The 21,093-nt window shown below is 45.0% G+C and overlaps 1 protein-coding gene across 1 annotated transcript in view; it reads right to left on the minus strand.

Annotated features, from left to right (window-relative positions):
• Window positions 1-21,093, minus strand: part of GALNT17 (polypeptide N-acetylgalactosaminyltransferase 17) — a 415,093-nt gene that overhangs the window by 327,972 nt on the left and 66,028 nt on the right. The window lies entirely within an intron of this gene.

The following is a 21,093-nucleotide window of genomic DNA, read 5'->3' on the forward strand; positions in this document are numbered from 1 at the left end:
TATCGCTGATATCTGAGCTATGTCTTATCTAAATATAACTGACAATCCTCCAGTCTGGGCTCAGGAGACTGGGGCAACACTCATGTATCTCTATTTCCGTCTCTTCCCCAGGCACCGCACAGTAGCTACCTGGTAAGAATTTAAAAGGGTGAGCGAGTATGCTTTTATTTATTTATTTATTTATTTATTTATTTGCGAGCATGCTTTTAATGCCCCACCCTCTAAGGAAAGAGGTGCGAAAAGCCGTTTCTGCATAACTGTGAGGCATCCTTTTATTTCAATATGTCCAAGGTCCCTTAAAGCACCCAAATTTAAGAAAACAGAGTTCTAACTCCCAGCGACTCCGATGTAATATAGGGCGAAGATGACAGCTTATTTTTCATAAACTCTGCAAACCACCACCTCCTCCAACTCCAAAGTCACTTATCACTTGGTTCTTGAAGAGTAATAACATAAAAATCATTTTCCCAGCTATGCTCAGTGTTTCCTAAATGGATGGTTTAAATTTCATCGTGTGAGCTAGGAATGTAATTTTTAAACCTGTTTGCAGAACCTCATCACATGCTCCAGTTCCTGTGTGTCCCCAGTCTGAGGCTTGGGGTGAAAACAAAACAAAACAAAAAATTCTGGGTGTGGTTTGGCTGAGTTGATTCAAGTAGGCACTCTTGGTTCTTTCTGAATAAAAGAGAGTGTGGTTAAGACTTCACTGGGCCTTCCTGGCCATGCCATTAATACTTTATAGGACCCCTTGTGCAGGGAGAGGGAACTTCTGTCTTAGTTATCTATCATCACATAAAAGATTACTCCAAAATGTAGTGCCTTAAAATAGTATTTATTGGGACATCTGTACTAGTTATCCATCATCGCATAAAAAATTACTCCAAAATGTAGTGACTTAAAAATAGTCTTTATCAGGACTTCTGTATTAGTTATCTATCATCACATAAAAAAATTACTCCAAAATGTAGTGGCTTAAAATAGTATTTGTTGGAACTGGTGGTACAGAGGGTAAGAATCCACCTTGAAATGCAGGGGATGTGGGTGTTACCCCTGGTCAGGGAATGAAGATCCCAAATGCCTTGGGGATCTTGGAGCAACTGAGCCTGTGTACCTCAAGTACTGAGCCCACAAGCTCCAGAGCCCACACGCCACAACTAGAGGGCCCGAGCACTGCAATGAAAGATCCATATGATACAATGAAGATCCTGCATCCCACAACTAAGACCTGATGCAGCCAAATAAACAAATATTTTTCTAAATTAAATAGTATTTATCCCCTCACAGCTTCTCAGGGTCGGAGATCTGGGCACAGCTTAGCTTGGTGTCTCTGGCTCAAGGTTTCTCGCTGGGATGCAATCAAACTGTCAGCCAGGGCTGCTGTCTCAGCTGAAAGCTCAGCGTGGGGATGAGTGGGATAAAGGCTCTTCCAAGCTCACGTGCGTGTCTGACAGACCTCCATCCTTGGCCACATGGGCCTCTCTATGGGGCTGCATCTTGACGTGGCAGCTGGTTCTCCCAGGTGAGTGATCTGAGGGCAAGCCCCAGATGAAAGCCACAGTCATTTTATAATCTAATTTCACAAGGGTTATATGGCATACCCACCATACTGTGTTCATTAGAATCAACAGTTCTACCACCCTTGGGAGAGAGGATCATGCATGGATGCTGAGTCACTTCAATCATGTCAGACTCAGCTGACCTATGGACTATAGCCCACCAGGCTCCTCTCCATGGGATTCTCCAGGCAAGAATACTGGAGTGGGTTGCCATGCCCTCCTCCACAAGTGTGTACATATGGGAGGCTGGGATCCTGGGGGCCACCTCAAAGGTTGCTTATCATGACATCCTTGTGATGATAATGGCAGGGCTTTACCTGAATATAAAGTAAGGTGTCATTTCATCATTTTACTGGGGTCAAGGGCAAAGACAGAACCCGAGAGATGCCTATGGCTGGGGAACCTGCAGTCCCCCAGCCTTTCGTAATTAGCCCATCAGTTTAACAAATACTGAAGGTAACCAGATGCAAAGCTGAATAACTTCAGAAGTCACCTCTCCCCCACATCTCACATTCCCCAAAACCAGAATGACCCACCCGATGCAAAGACTAGGGAAGAAAACCACTGCTCTTGGCTCAGCCTACCTGGGGGCGCTCTTTCTCTCTCTCTCCTCTGCCTGCCACAGACAGGGTATGAATGGTCTGTGCTCTACCAATGGATCTAGCTCTGTTCCACAGGGGAGCTGACCAGCTCTGGCTGTGTTCTGCAGGTAAGATGAAATAGCAGAAAACCCACTCTGGCCACAGATTTAAGCCACACCCTTCCAGCCAACTTCTGTCACTAATAAAGTATATGTTTTTTTTTTTTTTTATTCCACTATCCTGATTTCTATGCTTCTTTCTCAAGTGATTTCAAACTCAGGATGGGTAGACAGGGATGCTGACAACCGCCTTCCTTAAACCATCCCCCCTCACACCTTGGGATCCAGGCATCTGGTCCACACACCTATTTTACAGGCAAATATGAATAAATCAAGGCACCACAAGGCAGGGGCAGAGCATGGACAGATAACACCCCCAGGGTCCCCAACTCTGATTTAGCCATCCACTGTGTGTGTATATGGGCTTTCCTGGTGACTCAGATGAAAAAAGAACCTGCCTGCAATGCAGGAGAACTGGTTCGATCCCTGGGTTGAGAAGATCCCTTGGAAAAAGAAATGGCAACCCACTCCAGTACTCTTGCCTGGAGAATCCCGTGGACAGAGGAGCCTGGTGGGCTACAGTCCATGGGGTTGCAAAGAGTTAGACAAGACTGAGCAACCAACATTTTCACTTTCTGTAGAGCACCTATTACTTGCTAGGCTGTGGGCTGGGGCCTGAAAATGAGAGACATTCCCATCCTGCTCCAGGAAAACAACTGGATCCCTCTGAGTGCCAATTCTCTCATCTTAAAAATAGGAAGCAAGTAAAATCACACACACACAACTGGTGTAGAATATACAGTAAACAGTCAGCAGGTGTCAGTTACTCTGCCCACCACGCGGCTCATAAAGGGGAAGCCTCTCTAGGTTACAGATGGGGACAAGGAGGCCCTCTTTCAGCACAGAACAAAGAAGGACTCAATTTGCTTACAATCTGATGAATCTGGACACTGCTGCTCCCCTCTCATGACCAATGGCCCCACCTCCCACTCTCTGGCCCCCCAGGAAGCATGTGCTTGTACATTGTCAGGAATGCACAAGATTTCCTGGGAGTTCTGGCGAGCAATGCATGAAACTTAGCCAGGGCAAGAACACACCAAGACAAAGAAGGGAGGCAAGTCCCTCAAGGACACTCAGCGAGCATGGAGCAGAGACAAAAATAGAGCAGAGGACGGCTCATTGCCTTCCTAAGACTAGCTTTCTTTTCTTCTCTCCTTCCAACCGTTTTTCCCCCAGCACGAGCATCAGAGAAGCAGCAGGTGCAGTTTTTGTAAACAGCACACAGAAGTGCTGTGAGCGAGGTCAAGGGCAGGTGCCCCCTGCCAAGGGCTGGCCCGGATTCCATGTTTCTTGTTAGTGTCGCTCTGGTTCAGATCAATGGCACGGCCTGGAGATTTCATCTGGAGATTCAGAAGCACCTGGTGACGGAGGGGACACCAGGTCAGCCAGCCCTCCAGGTGGGACAGGCGGGAGCTCTGGGGCAAAACAATGCAACTGTCTCCTCCTTGGATAAAGAATCACACAGTCTTACGAACAAGAGAGGGTGTGGCCACCCAGGATGTGTGGTTTGCAGAGCATGGGGAAAGCACCCCCAAAAGGAGATGGGGCTCATCCAGCCAAGAGGCTGTGAGACATGAGGTCGTGTGGCTGAACCTCAAGGATGTGCCGCCCCCCTCCCCGCCCCGAGAAGATACAGCCTGCTTTCTGGTGTAGAATGTTCCACTTTCCCAAGTTCAGCTTTTGGATCTTGATTTCACACCATTCGAAATCAAAATACCCCAAAAGAAGTAAGCAATGAAACCCTGTCCACAATGTAAACCTCAGTGCGGATGAGTCTGTAAACTTCTTTTCTTAGAGAGCAGATTTTTCAAAGCAAAAAAGATGAAAGGATGAGGGTTACTGATAACTCAGGGGAAGGGGGATCACCCAAGAGGAAGGAAGGGCTGAAAGGAGAAAAATACACCTTCAAAATCCTTCCCTGTGCTAGGCCCCCACAAAACATAGGGCAGAGGCTGGACTAGGTGGATCTCATTTAGTGTTAAGATCCACTTTCCACCTCTGAGAGCCTGAAAGGTAGGCATGATGGGAGACTGATAAAAGCCTGACTTTTCAATAAAAAAGAAGGAAACTGACGATCCTTTGTCTCATTCTTCTGCGTTTTCCGTCTCATCAGCACTAATTCTGTACAGCGGCGCTTCTATCAGTGGCCCTCTTTCCCCCTCTCCCTTCCCCGCGTGGAACCGGACAAAGATTTCTCATTTCATACATCATTTATTCCAGCGTTAATTTCACCAAGTCACTTCAGGTCCTTAGCAAACAGAAACAGCAAAATGAAATATTTTTGCAGTGTGAAGACTAGAGACGCAGAGGAAGGGAGGCTGCTATGTAGCAAAGTCTCAAAGCCTGGACAGCGGGTCTCTTTCCCAACCAAGCACCAAACCAAGATGAGTAGATTGAGTTTTTATCATTAAGGGCAAAGTTAAGCCTCCAGTGTCTGCTAACAGGCAGGAGACCCAACAGTCCCTAGGCAGGGGAAGTCAAGGCACAAAAAGCCATTTAATGTCCCCAAACTTGTCCCCAAACTCAGCAAGCAGCATCCTATACTGCAGCTTGCTTCAACAGTGGGAACAGAGTCTCTGGTCCAATTCCGTGGTTTATCATTGCAGAAAGCTCTGTAAGCAACGGTTAGCTACGCCCATAGATGAAGATCCATACCATAATATCTGACCAGCGCACAGGAGTTAGAGCTTCGTTTCCCTCCCTTTACCCTACCCCGCCCTTCGCATCCTGTTCGTCCTCCAAGATTAAGTGTAATGTTAGGACATGCGAACTCAGAAATTGAATGTGCAAAGTCACCCAAAAGAGAGAGGATGGCTCCCACACGGTAGGCTGGTCCACGGAGTTAAACAGCTACAGCCATAGTGTGTACGCCAAAGAACCAAGCTCAGCCTGGAATCCCAGAATGAGAGCCCCACAGACAAGATCACCCCTCCAGGAGGCAACATGGATGCAACAGCTGTCCTAGATGGGGGCCATTACACACTGACTCATCTGGCTCCCTTGTCTGGATTCCAGACTCACAAAGTAATCGTCTATTATTCTTTGGCTTTCCATATGGTCAACAGAGAGCTGTTGTGCTGGCCGTGCATGCGTGCATGCTAAGTCGATCCAGTCATGTCCAACTTTGCGACCCTCAGAACAGTAACCCATAGCCAGGCTCCCCTGTCCATGGAATTCTCCAGGCAAGAATACCAGAGTGAGTTGCTATGCCCTCCTCCAGGGGATCTTCCCGACCCAGGGATCAAACCCATGTCTCTTAAGTCTCCTGCATTGGCAGGCAGGTTCTTTACCACCAGCGCCACCTGGGAAGCCCTTGTGCTGGTCATGCCAACATAAACCAGAGTTGTAGCTTTCTTTGCAGTTTAACCCACTGGAATAGACTAGGGTCTACTTCTATTGAATGTGATTTCCAGTTAATGAGTCCTTCACCTGGCCGCCACCTTTGGAGCCTTCAGATCAGAGGACAAGATGGGGGTCCAGGATGGGCGGTCTAGGAAAGGTGTTCCCAGCTCCAGCTCTGTCCTCTCCCTCCTATCTCTCATCCCAGTTCTGTGAAAACAGGATGCAAGACTACAAAGTGGGGAGTGGTCCTCAATCTGGCACTGCAGTCCATGAAGCTCATAGCTCAATAACTCAGACTCCACACTCAAAAAGGAAGGTATGAGGGGAATTTCCTGGTGGCCTAGCGATTTAGCACATGCACATGGACACATACATCACTATGCGAAATCACCTATGAAATCCCACCACCTAGCCACCCACTCCTTCTGATGCCCCCTCTGCACCTCTGCTAAAATACAAGGGACCCTGGGGTGGTCAGTGGAGATACAGCATGCTCTGAAAGGCTGCGCCCTCCACTGACACTGGCCACCGAGGCCAGTGAGATGGGGGTGACTAGAGAAAGGGGGACAAGAAGTCAAGTCCGAGAGGAGAAGGCAACAAGTGCTCGCCTTGGGGATTTAGTTGACGACCCTCCCACTAAGCTTCCCAGTGCTCACTGGTCACCACGGCAATCTGAGAATTCTCCAAAGTGGATGCTGACTTAGAGCTGGGGATGCTAAAGACCCTCTTATGTAACAAGGGAGGCCAGCCACCCAGACCCTACCATCCCATCATTTTGGAGCGAATGTTTGTGTGCCCTGAAAATTCACATGTTGAATCCCTAGCCCCGAAGTGATGATGGTGGGATGGTGATGAGGCTGGAAGCAGGGTCTCCCTCCATCTCTTTCTTTCCACCACACGAGGACACAGCAAGAAGGTGACCTCTTGGCCTTTCTGGCTTGGTGACCACAAGTCACAAAGAAGGCTCTCGCCAGAACCTGCCCTTGCTGGCATCCTGATCTCAGACTTTCCCACCCCTAAATCACTGGTTCTCAAATCCAAATGTGGACCAGGATCACCCAGAGGGCTTCTTAACATACAGAGCCCTGGTCTCCACCCTAGAATTTCTGATCCAGGAGGTCCAGGAGGGGCCCGAGAATTTACACGTCTAATGAGTTTCCAGGTGATACTGATCATGCTCTTCTAGGGACACTTTGAGAACCACTATCCTATGTGGCCTATCTCTGGATACACCCATGGAGGGGGCGATCTGCAGAACCAGAAGATTATGGCACCCAAACTATACCCAGGGATGGAATCCCTGCCCCCATGGCAGGGTTTACTACTCACGATTCTCTCTTCCTGCAGGTGCCCAGATACTAAGGCTCCACAAGCAGTGTTATGCCAGACCCCAAATACTCACCATCCCACCCTCCTCCTCCAGGTGACAAAGTTCTGACCAAAGAGATAAAGGAAAAAAATCTAATGCAGGAAATAGGGAGGGAAGCCTGAGAAAGGTTGCTGTTACCCTGACGCTGGTGCCAACTTCCAGTCCTCTTTCTTGAACATAGGTTGTATGTCTGGAGCTGCGGCAGCCTCTTTGTGGCCATGAAGGAATCTCTGCTATTCAACTTCTGACTCTGTGCAGTAGCAGCCCATTCCCAAATTCTCGATCTTGGGTAAAACAAACTCCCTATTTACGTTGCTGTTAGTTGGTTTTCTGTTTCTTGAGGCTGAATGTTTTCTTAACATTAACTCTATTTTAATTTTAACCAAATATCTCATATCTGGACACTCGGCATCTGTCCAATGCTGACAGATTGGTGGGGGTGGGGAGATGCATAGAGGAGAAACAGCAATAATAATACAAGACACAGCTCTGGCTTTCTCTTCTCCAGTTCACACCCACTGCATTCTCTTGTCTCTTTACTCAACTGGACCTACTCCCTGAGGCCATTCTTCCATAATCCTCAGCCACTGGCTCAAGGCAGTTTTTGGTCTGAACTGGGTAATGCCTAAAATCTGCTCTGTAGGTTAGGGTTAGGGTTAAGGGTTAAAGTTAGGGAGTCAAGGTGAGCTGACATTTGGCTCAGTCAGCTTGAGCCCATCAGAGATGCAGGATGCTGCTCTTGGCTCCATCCCACTATTTTCTTTCTGACCGTGGGGTGACTTAAAAAGGAACCGGTCCCACCCTGGGCACAGCTTGTCACAGACACCAAACTTTATGAACAGTGTGGGTGGATCCCCACCCCATCTCACAGCCCTTACCTGTGACCAGGGCCCAGCTACCAGCACACACTTAACATCTGCTGAATTGATACAGAAACCTTTGAAGAATCAGGGCATCCTGTCCTGTTTGCCTGAACATCAGAGGCTGCTGGGGATAGCTTGGGGACTTCCCTCCACACCAAGAAGAGAAATGACTCATAAGAGTCCCGAAATTTGTCTTCCACACATGGATTTCTCTGACTTGATCTTATCATTCTGACCCACTGGCTACCAGACAGCAGACCTCAGAAACACAGCCTGTGGCCGAACCGTGTGGCCAACAGCTGCTGCTCAACTGTGCTCTGGCCACTGAAAGAGCCTAAAAATACTCCAAGAGATGACTCTGGGATCCAGACTGGGTCCGTGGTAACCTGATCCTGCCCCAAGGCCACTGAGGTCAGGCTGGCCTGTCAGCAGGGCAGAAGGAGCCTCCCAAGTGGATTCCAGGTCAGTGAACAGCCTTTTGGCTGCAACTCTCAACAAGCAGTGGCTTAAGCCAGAGAGACGTGGAGGCGGGCAGACTTGCCTGAGTTCTGCGATTCTCTCAGACATCCTACCAGGACTGTAGAAAGGCTACATCACCCTGGAGAGTCAGGTCCTCAGAGCACCCAGAGGGGAAAAAAAAAAAAAAGCAGAAAAGAAAGAGCAATGGATACCTTACTTGTGCTGCTGTCCTTGCCAAAGACAGAAACAAATCTTGGACGCCCAATGTCAATGTGCCCCTCACCTCCCAGACCAGCAAGATGCAAGGGAAGAGACCTCAGTAGAGGAACTGGCCATGTGTGCGTGTCCAAGTCTTTGCGACCCCATGGACTGTAGCCCACCCAGCTCCTCTGTCCATGGGATTCTCCAGGCAAGAATACTGGAGTGGGTTGCCATGCCCTCCTCCAGGGGATCTTCCCAAGCCAGGGGTCAAACCCACTCTCTTATGTCTCCTGCATCAGCAGGTGGGTTTTTTACCACTAGTGCCACCTGGGAAGAGGAATTGGCCAAGCGGGATCAAATCAGGACCTTGCCAGGGAGAAAGGAGGACTGTTGCACATTCACGGATGTCCCCCAAACAGCAGGTCCAAATCCCTGGAACTTACGAAGAAAATCTGTTTGGAAAAGGGATCCCTGCCGATGTGGTCAAGTTAACAAGATGGGGAGGTTCTCCTGAATTATCCAGGTGGGCCCTAAAGTCAATCCCAAGTGTCCTTCCATGAAGAAGGCAGGGGGAAATTCACCAGATACACACTGGATGTGAGAAGGTGAGATGAAGGCAGAGCAGAGAGAGATGTGAAGATGCTAGCCACGGAGAATAGAGGCGGACACACGCCAAGGGATGCCGGCAGCCAACAGAAACTGCAAGAAGCAAGAGACTCCCCTGGAGCATCTAGAGGTGTCAGCGCCCTGCTGACACCTCAGTTTCAGTTCAATGACTTTGGACACCAGCCTCCGGAACCACGAGAGAACACTGTCTGCTGTTCTAAGCCCCAAGTGTGTGATTATTTGTTACAGCAGCCGCAGGAAACTAATACAAGCGAGAGTGGCTTCTCAGCAGGACACCTGCTGTGTCAGCCCCAGGTTCCTTCGCTGAGACTCTGAACTCTCCCCCCGAACCTGAGTCAGCCACACACACACATTTACATCAAGCAAGGCCCTCCTGATGATCTGCCCTGTTATATTCTGAAGGTGGGTCCCTGGAGCAAATACCGAGCTGGGATCCTCTGGGGATCATTGTTTCCTCCTCCTCTGGGCTGAAGGACCCCGAATATTTTCTACTTATTACAATGAAAGGGAGCCCTGGGCAAGAGGCATCCAAGAGGCACCATCATAGATGCAAAGGACCTGACCGTGGCACACAGCCTAAGGAGCCAACGCCAATGGAATCTCGCCCTGTGTCTCATTCAATCCACGTGCTGGAACTCAGAATCTCGGACTTATTCAGCCAAACACAGGATGTTACCATTTGAAGTGCTTTTCAGCAAATCATTCATTAAAAATTCATGGCTGCAGCTGACCCTCATTAGAATGTGTTTCATTAAATTAAAACATCAATCCCAGAAATATATGCTTGCTTAACAGACAGAAATGGCTGGAGGAACCTCATGCTGCACACCATCAAATCACATCAAATGGTGGGAGCAAATGACATAAAGCCATCAAGCAGAGAGGGTAGGAAGAATAACAGGGGTCTCTTGCCAAAGGAACAGAATCATGGCTTACGAAGAGCCTGAAGCATCCAAATTGTACATCCATGCAAAGCGGTAGAGGGGGATGAGGCAGGTATTCAGACAGGATGCTTAAGGGAGGCAGACAGACTGACCTCAAGAGAACCGAATTCTCCCCTGAACTCTCCCAGGAACCTGCCACTCAACCTCCAGATTCTCCCTACTCAATGCTTGAAAGATGGAATCTGGGGAGGGACTCAAAGAATAGAGAAATGCTGATGATGCCCCAGCTTCTTCCATTCCAATGATGCATCACCATTCATTAGAACAATGGTCCCCAACCTTTATGGCACTGGTGACTGGTTTCATGGAAGACAATTTTTCCATGGACTGGGGAAGGGGGTGGTTTCAGGATGGTTTAAGAGCATTATGTTTATCACGCACTTGAGTTCTACAATCGTTACATCAGCTCCACCTCAGATTAACAGGCATTAGATCCCCAGGGTTGGGGACCCCTGCATAAGAAGGCAGAACGGGGTGGTACAGAGTCAACCTAAGAAACGAACACGGCCGACATTGCAGCTCTTTTCCAAACAACATCTGAAAGGTGCACAGACGCTTTCCAGTGACATTTTGTAAGGCTCTTTCAGGTAAATTACCTCTCTTGTTACTGCACTGCTATGAAGCCGAGAAGCCATTTCCTTGCCCCAGTGTAACCGGGGGCTAGATGACAAAGACAGGAAATGAAAGTTGCCGAGTGAGAATCCAGGTCATTGCTTTTTATACTCACCTTTGCTCTGCTGCTCCCCAAGGAGGTCTTGCCTCCCCACCCCTGGCTGCTCAAGCCAACTGCCCAGAAGGGCAAGTGAGTGGTAGGAAAATTATCCTACTGACAGACACTTAAGACTTTAACAGTTTACTAAAAAGTATTAGTCTCTCAGTTCTGTTTGACTTTTTGTGAGCCCCATGGACTGCAGCCCACCAGGCTCCTCTGTTCACAGAATTCTTCAGACAAGAATACTGGAGTGGGTAGTCAATTCTCTTTTTCAGGGCATCTTCCCAACCCAGAGATTGAACTTGTGTCTCCTGAATTGCAGGCAGATTCTTTACTGTCTGAGCGACAAGGGAACCCCAACAGTTCATTAAATGATCACTTATTAATCACCTCTTACACACTCAACTCATTGCTCAGAAATGTAAGTTCCCAAAGAAGCACACTTGTGTCATATAACTCTTTTTTGTTTTAATTAATATACTGCTAGATTGCAAAGAGTTGGACACAACTGAGCCTGCGCACACACCCACCCACCCACCCACCCACACACACACACACACACACACATGCACACACACACACTTATAACTATATGGGCTTCCCAGGTGGCTCAGTGGTAAAGAATCCAGCTGCCAATGCAGGAGACACAAGAGACATGGGTTTGATCCCTGGGTTGGGAAGATCCCCTGGAGAAGGAAATGGCAACCCACTCCAGTATTCTTGCCTGGAAAATCCCACGGACAGAGGAGCCTGGTGGGCTGTAGTCCTTGGGGTCGCAAAGAGTCAGACACAACTTAGCGAATGAGCACGCATGCATAATACTACATAGAAATTAATATATTACTCTTTTATTAATCTACAAGTTTTACTAATAATACACATAAGTGATATTTATTTGATTCAGAAAAATAAGCAAGTAATCAAAAGGACAAAAATACCCTATAATAGAATCTCTAACTTCTTATCTACTATATGTAATTTTTTACAAAATGCAATCATACTATACTTACTGTATGTAACTTTTACCTAACGATGCATCATAAACAACATTTCATGTCAAAAAATACACATCATCACTGAATGTCTGCATAGCATGCCACTGCATGAATGTGCCATAATTTACCTAACCAATTACCCATTATTGGTCATTTATGCCATACTCAATTTTCTTGGGTAGTAGTAACACTGAAATAACCTTCAGGCACATTCTTTCCCTGTGTACTACACACTTGTCTGCTTATTTCCTTGAGATAATTTCCCAAGATGTAATTGCTTGGTCAAAGGGTCGGCTGTGTCATCCACTGCAACAAGATATTTGGAGAAATTTCTTAAATAACATGGTTCAGAACAGCTCTGTGGGTGAAAACTAACATGCAGTCCTATTTATAGATTGGACTGAATGCTACCTATCTACAAGAAGGCCCAGGGCAGTGAGTTTATAGCCACAAACGTCTCAGATGTCAAAGCAGCAGTTCCAAAGCCATCACTGCCATTACGACGCAGCAGAAACCGCTTACCAACCTGGAAACGGAAAATAAGATGTGACCGCTCAAAACTAGGTGAAGATCAGGGGAGATTATACCTATGTCTACAGCATGCCATTCTCGTACATTTAAGGTAGTGAAGCACAATTTCTGTGAGAATGAGATTATGCTAGTTAGGAATGAAGGTGCCAGGAAAATGAGCAAATTGGCTTCAACAATAAAGGGAATATTTTGGTTCACGAGCTGGATGACCAAACGGAACAGAGTTCAGGTGAAGCTTCCTACAACAGCAATTCAATATGAACTTTTCAAAATTAGTTTTTCAATTTTCTTTTAAATATTTTGTATTTATTTGGTCTCCTGGGGTCCTTGTTTTGGCATACAGGATCTCCTGCTGTGGCACACGAGTCCTCTATTTGTGGCCCATGGGCTTAGTTGTTCCACAGCCTGTGGGATCTCAGTTCCCGGACCAGGGATCGAACCCACATCTCCTGCATTGCAAGGTGGATTCTTAACCACTGGACCACCAGGGAAGTCCCTAACCTTCTCTATGTTGTTAAATAACTTGACAAAACAGAGAAAAGTGGGCAGTTTGGCAATTCTGTTGAGTTTTAGGCCTTATATTTTAATGTTTGAATTTTTTAATGTTATTACATTTGGAAGGTAGAGGAAAAAAAGGAAGAAAAGTTCATAATTCAATTGTTCAAACAAAACCAGTGTTTTTTATTTGCAGAGTTAAAAAATCAGGGTTAAATTTGTCATGGTTTGTAACCTGATTTTTTTCACTTCTCATATGTCATGTGCAACTTTTATGTCATTTGATTTAATTGTAATCTTCATTAGCATACTTTAATCATTGCACTTATTCCATTAGGTTACATACCATTGGTTATATCTGCCATGCCCTTATTGAGGGACTGATTATTTCCAATTTCTCACTATCATAAATAACACAGATTAATTTTTTTTAATGTGCTGGTTCTTTTAGTCTCTTTCTCCTTCCTGGGTGGGCTTCACCCTCAGGCTCTACATAGAGATGGCTCCCTGGAGCAGCTCCCAGCTCTTAACTCATGGTGGCAAAATGGCTGCAGCAGTGCCAGTTCTGAGAACACATCACCATCCAAGGAAAGAGAGAACATTTCTTCTAGTTGTTTCTATGGAAGAAAGAGAAAGCTTCTTCCAAGAAATCCTAGAAAAGGTTTTCTTATGGTTTGGTGTTTCTGACCAACATGGAATGTGCCAAATATCTTGAATCAAGTAGGGTTCTGTGCTGGACTTAGAGGCATGGTTAGTTTCAAGAGCACCAGGCTAAGGATGAGTGAGGAAATTCGTGTTACTGTTTTGGAAAGACAGGGACTGGATGCACTCCTTCAAACAGATGTCTACTCAGATTATTTATTTAGACAACAGTAAATATAAATTAATTAACCATAACATCATAAGAAACAGAAAATCTTTACAATCAAAAAATTTAAGGAAAACATTTTGTTGAACACATGCTTCTTCTCTGCCTCCTTATCAAAACAGAAGTTAAAAAATTTTGAAGTCTATGGACTATAAAAGATAAGCTTGAAGCATCTTGTGGTGTCAGTAAGGAAGTGTTAAAAAAAAAGTTAGAGGCACATTGAAAGGACACAAGAAAAAAGACAACCTGAATGAGCTAGCTATAACCAATGCTACAACAATGTGAGCAAAAAGAAAAACAAACATAGCCTTAAATATAGCCCAAAGAATAAAATATTCAAAATATTCAAAATATACTGATAGAAAGAAATCATTGAGATAAGCAAAAAAATGGAGGAGAAGGGGTAAGTTTTCCTGACAGAAGAATTCCAGCTCAGAAGGGTGGAAGGTTGCAGCATGATTTATAACAGCCATGACATGAAGCAACCTAAATGCCTATAGGCAGAGGAATGGATAAAGAAGATATGGTATCATGCACCCAACCTGGGCTGGTGATTTGTTTCACCCTAGATAATATACATGTTTCAATGCTGTTCTCTCGAAACATCCCACCCTCGCCTTCTCCCACAGAGTCCACAAGTCTGTTCTATACATCTGAGTCTCTTTTTCTGTTTCGCATATAGGGTTATCGTTACCATCTTTCTAAATTCCATATATATGTGTTAGTATACTGTAATGGTCTTTATCTTTCTGGCTTACTTCACTCTGTATAATGGGCTCCAGTTTCATCCATCTCATTAGAACTGATTCAAATGAATTCTTTTTAATGGCTGAGTAATATTCCATGGTGTATATGGACCTGGTGCACTGGGAAGACCCAGAGGGATCGGGTGGAGAGGGAGGTGGGAGGGGGGACCGGGATGGGGAATACATGTAAATCCATGGCTAATTCATTTCAATGTATGACAAAAACTACTGTAATGATGTAAAGTAATTAGCCTCCAACTAATAAAAATAAATGGAAAAAAAAAAAAAAGAAGATATGGTATGTATCTTCAACGCAGTATTACTCAGTCATACAAAAAGAACAAAATAGTGTGATTTGCAGCAATGTGGCTGGACCGAAGATATTATCATACATAGTGAAGTAAGTCACATAGAGCAGGAAAAACATCACATAATATTGCTTATATGTGGTGTCTTAAAAAAAGAAAAGATACAAATGAACTGATTTACAGAACAGAAATAAGAGGTAAAGATATAAGAAAGCAGAGGGAAATGGGGGGATAAATGGGAGACTGGGATGGACACATTCACACTACCGTATATAAAATGATAACTAATGAGACCTACTGTGTAGCACAGGGAACTCTTCTCAGTACTCTGTAATGACCTAAATGGGAGAAGAATCTTACAAAGAGTGGCTATATGTATATGTGTAACGGATTCACTTTGCTGCACATCTGAAACTAACACAACATTGTAAATCAACTCTACTGCAATAAAAACAATTTTTTTTAAGAAGTGTGGAAGGAATGAGAGAAAAAGAAAATCTCTCTTAGAAACCACAGTAATCATCGATGCAGGCAATGTTCACCAACGAGTGCTAAAAATAATGGGATAGGAACTTCCCTGGTGGTCCAGTGGCTATGACTCTGAGCTCCCAATGCAGGGGGCCTGGGTTCAATCCCTGGTCAGGGAACTAGATCCCACATGCCACAACTAAGAGTTCATGTTGCAATCAAACATCCTGCACGCTGCAGCAAAGATCAAAGAGCCTTGGTGCCACAACTAAGACCAGGCACAGTCAAATAAATAAATAAATAGTTTTAAAAATAACAATGGGCAAAAGTTTAAGTAGAAATAGGATACTTGCATTGCTTCCAAGTATCCCTCAAATATGTGTTAATTAAAAGAAGAAACCTTTGCCCTCCACTGGAACTTTACAGGGGAAACATGGTGGACACCATGCTAGTAAGTGATCAAACGAACATCACTGGTCATGTAGACATTAGGTACCTCTTGATATGAGGCACTGGGAGGGGGCTCATCACCTCTGTGGTGTCCTTCCCCCAAATCCCAAACCTCAACCAAATCATAAGAAAATGCCAGACAAGCCCAGATTAAGAGACATTCTACAAAATATAGAGCTCTTCAAAAGTGTTAAGGTCATGAAACACAGGGAAAGCTGACAGATTAGAAGAGACTAAGAAAACTGGACAAATACAAAGTAGGATCCTTGATTAGATCTGGGAAATAAATAACCTTACTGAAAAGTCTGATAAAATCTGAATCAGGTCTACCATTTAGTTATCAGATTTAGTTTAATATTCAGTTTGGTATTGTACCAGTGTTACTTTCTTAGTTTGGTTAGTCATACCAATGTTATATAAGATGTCATCATTAGGGAACTCACTGTACTATTTTTACAACTCTTCAGAAAGTCTAAAATTGCTTCAAAATAGAGAGTTAAAAATGAAGCTTATCCCAGGGCAGCGGCATGGAGAGATGGAAAGAAATAGGTCTCAGATCCCATTTGTCCACTGCATAAGGATGCTGACGCGCCCCACCCCTGGACTACTCACTGCCTCGAATAAATTCCCTTCTTATCCACAGAAGGGAAATCTACTTACTATACTTACAAGGAAATCTATACTTACAAGGACAAGAAGTAGAAGAGACTGAACTAGAGACAGGCAGCACGAACTGAAATTTGAGAGAAAGAGGAGGATCCAGCAGAGTGGAAGATCAACTAATAACAGAGGAAGATACCAGTTCATGCCCAGAACTCCAGAAAGAAGGCTCCAGAATGTGAGGACAGAGTGTTGGGTTACGAGAGAAGAATGGCTGCGGTTTTATATCAGGCACAACTACGCCCCTGCCCTCAACCTTCCATCCCTTGTGCCTATTCTATCCAAACAGCTGACTGCATCTTCCCACAAGAGGTTCCAGTACCAGAGCTTCAGGCATAGAGGAAGGTGAGGGGTCAAAGGGAAAGGAAGTCCCACGGAAATCTAGCTCCCTGCCTTGAACTCCATCACGAGCTCCCACACACACACAGGCAGGCCTACAACCCTGCTCAAGGTTGGGTGTGTCCTTTCCAGAAAAACTGAATGGCCCCAGAGGAAAGAGATACAGATACTGACATGTGAGCATCCTCTGGTGTATCAGTCAGCTCAAGCTGCAAAACAAAGCACCACAGAACGGCTGGCTCCAACAATTGCAATTTATTTTCTCACAGTTCTGGGGGCTGGAAGTCTGAAATCAAGATGCAAGCACGGTTGGTGTCTTCTGAAGTCTCTCTCCTAGGGTTTTAAATGGTCATCTTCTCCCTGAACCTTTACATGGTCTTCCCTCTGTGGACCTCTGTGTCCTAAGCTCCTCTCCTTATCTGAACCCTGGTCAGATTGGCTTAGGACTCATCCTAATGACCTCATTAGACCTTAACTCCCTCTTTCAAAGTCCTACCTCCAAACACAGTCACATTATGAGGTGTTGAGGGTTAAGATGTCAACAAATGAATTTAGGGAGAGACAAAGTTTAGCCCATTACATCCAAGGAAACAGCAGCCCACCTGCTTGAGTTGCCCACTGGTGGGAACCATTGGTTGTTCTACCCTACAATGAACAGAAAACACCCAAATGTTCTCGGCACGTTCCCTCTCAGTAGGAAAGAAGAAAGCATCACCAGGCCTTGAGGAAAATTAACGATGCGAGGGCAGATGCCAAAGGCAACAGATGACAGATACTCGGAAGGTGGAACATGCAGACCTCGTGCAGAGCATGGGAAATCACCCCCATAATGCTCGGAGACGCGAGGGAAAGATACAACGCTCACAAAATAGAAACAGGGTGTTCAGAAGAGGTTCACTGAAGAATGAGAAAACATTTCAGAATTGAAAATAGCAAAATGTTTACATTTTAAGAGTTGGGAGACCAAATCTCCCAGGAAATTGGATAAAAAGGCCAAAAAGTAGAGAAATAAGAAACATCATAGGTTCAGGCAAGGAAGTTTAGCATTTGATGCAGAAGCAGCCCAGAAAAAAGAGAACAGAAAAAACAAAGGAGGTAAATATTTAATAAAGGAATACATACTTGAACCAAAGATCCCAAGGGAGCAAATTTAAAAAGAGAGAGGGGGAAAGAACAAGAGTGGCTCGTGGAAACTGGGCACTGAGCCCACGAAGAGGCAGAGGGAATTCCCAGGAATTCCCAGGAGGCTGTCCACCAGGCACCCCAGGGCACTGGGAAGATCACCTCCAAGGAAAGAACAAAAACACAACAGAAAATGGAATTAACGTGCTTGACCATGCGGGAAAGAGCATTCAGAGGGGGTTACAATTTTGTTAGAGCCTCTTACGTAGTAAACCCAAAAGCTCAAACAAAAACATCCCAACAAGGAAAGGGGAAAAGTGAGGCAATTATCAACTGGAGAAGTTGTACGAGATTCAACATGTTGCCATAGTTCCCGGGGCTACTGGGGAGCAAGCCATATAGAGTCATAAGAAGACAAATGCTAAATACAGATGCAAACAATAACTATAACATGCGGGGACCAGAAGAGAAGGGGGCAGAGAGACAGGTCAGGTGCTACAAGCTCGCAGCTGTGGAGCAGTTGCCCTGCAAGAAAGGGGAGACAGGGATATAACTCAGCCACTGTAGTAACCCAGCTCCTCCCTCCAGACACAGTCCTAAAGGATGAGCTGGACTTGGCCAGAGAATAACCCACACAAAGTACCTAGAGAGCCTGTCCAGCCTGTTTTAGCTGCTCAGTAAATAGTAGCTGCTAATACTCATATTCTTATAAAAGCTTTAATGATCCCTGAAGGGCATGGAGCAGTTTACCATGCAGAATGTATGCAAATATCTACACCATGCCTGGACCACTGTAGACACTTCACTGGATGATGGCTATTGTTAACATTATTACTAGTCGTCCTTTAGTCTCTAGCCCTCGTATACTTAAAGCAATTATTTATGCCTCACTGTTTCAGTGACCTCTTACAGCATAAGAAACCATCCCCAAACCTAGCATTTTAAAACCACCCTAATTTTATTATTTCTCATGAGTCTGTGTGTTGGCTGGGCTCAGCTGATCGGTTCTCCTGCTGTTTCTGTGGATACAGTCAGATGGGGGATGAGGCTGCAGCACCCAAGACAGCTTCACGAACAGTGGGGGACCTGGGCTGGGATGGACAGAAACACGGGCTCAGCTGAACACTGGCACAGGGGGCCTTTCTCTTCTTCTCTGTTTCCATTAGGATCAGGGCCTCTCTCATACACAGTGGCCCCAGTTATGCAAGGATGCACAGGCCTTCTTTTTTTTAAGTAAAAGCATGGCTACTGTTTATTCTGCATCAAGATATTTCACATGAGTTAGAAATAAAATACTTAGAAGTAAAAGCAGATTCAATTTTCAGTTTACAAAGGCACAGAGAGGTTAAGTAACTCATTGAGGCCACAAAGCCAGTAGGTAGGTTAGTGGAGGATCTGAACCAGGGTTTCTGAACCCAAAGACTGTACTTTCAGTATATCAGACAGCCTCCCATCTTTTTTACTATCAACTTCCAGGTAAAGCAAATGACTCTTTCTCTTATAAACTACACACCATATGTCTTAACATTTTTTAAAATTTATTTATTTGGGCTGTGCTGGGTCTTCACTGCTGCGCTCAGGTTTTCTCTGGGTGCAGTGAGTGGAGGCTGCTCTTTGAGGTGCATGGGCTGCGGTGGCTTCCCTTGTCACAGAGCACAGGCTCTAGGGCATATGGGCTTCAGTAGGTGCGGTGCAGGGCCTCAGTTGCCCCACGGCACGTGGAATATTTCTAGATCAGGGATCAAACCCATTTCCTCTTCATTGGCACGTGGATTCCTAATCACTGGACCATCAGGGAAGTCCAAAATATCATACTTCTAAAGACGTTTAGCAATAAATTGAAGCAGGTTTGCAAAAATGTTCTATTAGAGAAGGTTAAACAGATTCCTAAAATCTAAGACTTCTCCCAGCATCTCATCTGCTAATCCCCATTGTAAATATCCAAGCCAGAGAAATGATAAGTAGAATGTCCCCAACTTACTTGACCTTGGCACCATTTTTTTTTCTCAGATAAAGTTTGGCCAATGGTTGTCCAACGTGTCTACCATAGGTATAGCTTTACTTCTTTGCCCACTGACTTTCTTAAAGCTAACATCCAGAATCAGCATGACCTCACTTCACCACGCTGTACTGGCTAGAGTGAGTCAAGGCCAGCGTGACTTCAGTGTGGGAGGGCATTAGGCACTGGCGGGGTACAAGGAGGAACGGTGCATCAAATACTGGCCCTTGCAGGAGACTGAGTAGCAGCGGAGATGACATATTTGATGTACCTCTCAGGCTGCCCTGCATGTTCCCATCACTCAATAAACAGCAGCCAAAAAACGGGGGGTCCGTTTCAGCTGGAAAATAACACATATACCAACCCAGGCATGAAACATCATGGAGAGATTAAAGAGTACAAGATACTGGCAGCTGAGGACAGAGCACAAGAAAAGAGCCAGATTCAGGGTCCTGTACCCCCCCCGCCCCCCGCCACCACCACGCCCTTAACCCACCTTCTCCTCAGACCTCTCCAGAAATCTGGAGTAACCAGGTTATCTGTCTGGCATGAGTGACGATGGTGTTGGAATTAAATCTCAAAGATGTCAAAAGACGTTAAAACTTTTAAAGTACTGCATGCAAAAGACAAACAGAAAACATTTTAAAGGGACTGAAGAATTTTACTGCAGAAAGAAATTAACAAATTCTAAAAGATTAAACATTTAACATGCAGATGATGCTAAAAGCCATACAAAACACTGGAGGCAAATATTTGTCACGGAAATAAAGGAAGGAGGCATATAAATTTTAAATAAAAAATTCATGCCTACAAACAACCCTATGGGAAAATGGATAAGATGTGAGAACAGGGAATTCATCACTTTGGTGTAGTTGGGAGAACTTGGTGATGTCTTTTACTGTTCAAGATATACAGAACTTTTCACTGGCTATTCCTATTTCTAGGTTTCTATGTGGAGAAACACTATGAACATCCCAAACAAGCTGCAACAAAAATGAGAACTGCAGCAGTGGTTGCTATAGGAAAACAATGGAGACATCTTAAAGTCCATCAACAGTGTCTGGTTAAATAAACTGTAGTGAATCTATACCAGGCCAAGTGGCATCTTAAAAGAATCATTCAGAGCGATTTTACCAACAGAGACAGATCTTCAGGATATATTGTCAGGTTAAAAGACAAAGTAAGTTGCAGAAAAATACACCATGTACATACCCATTTATCATTTTTTGAAACCATAAAAAAAAAAAACAAGCATTTACTTTTATGTCTATGTGGGCCAATACTTGTGGATAACAGCATAGAAACAGTTTTGAAAGGCACATGCTAAACCATCAACAGT

Source organism: Odocoileus virginianus, chromosome 33 (assembly GCF_023699985.2).
Source record: "Odocoileus virginianus isolate 20LAN1187 ecotype Illinois chromosome 33, Ovbor_1.2, whole genome shotgun sequence".
Taxonomy (NCBI): Eukaryota; Metazoa; Chordata; class Mammalia; order Artiodactyla; family Cervidae; genus Odocoileus; species Odocoileus virginianus.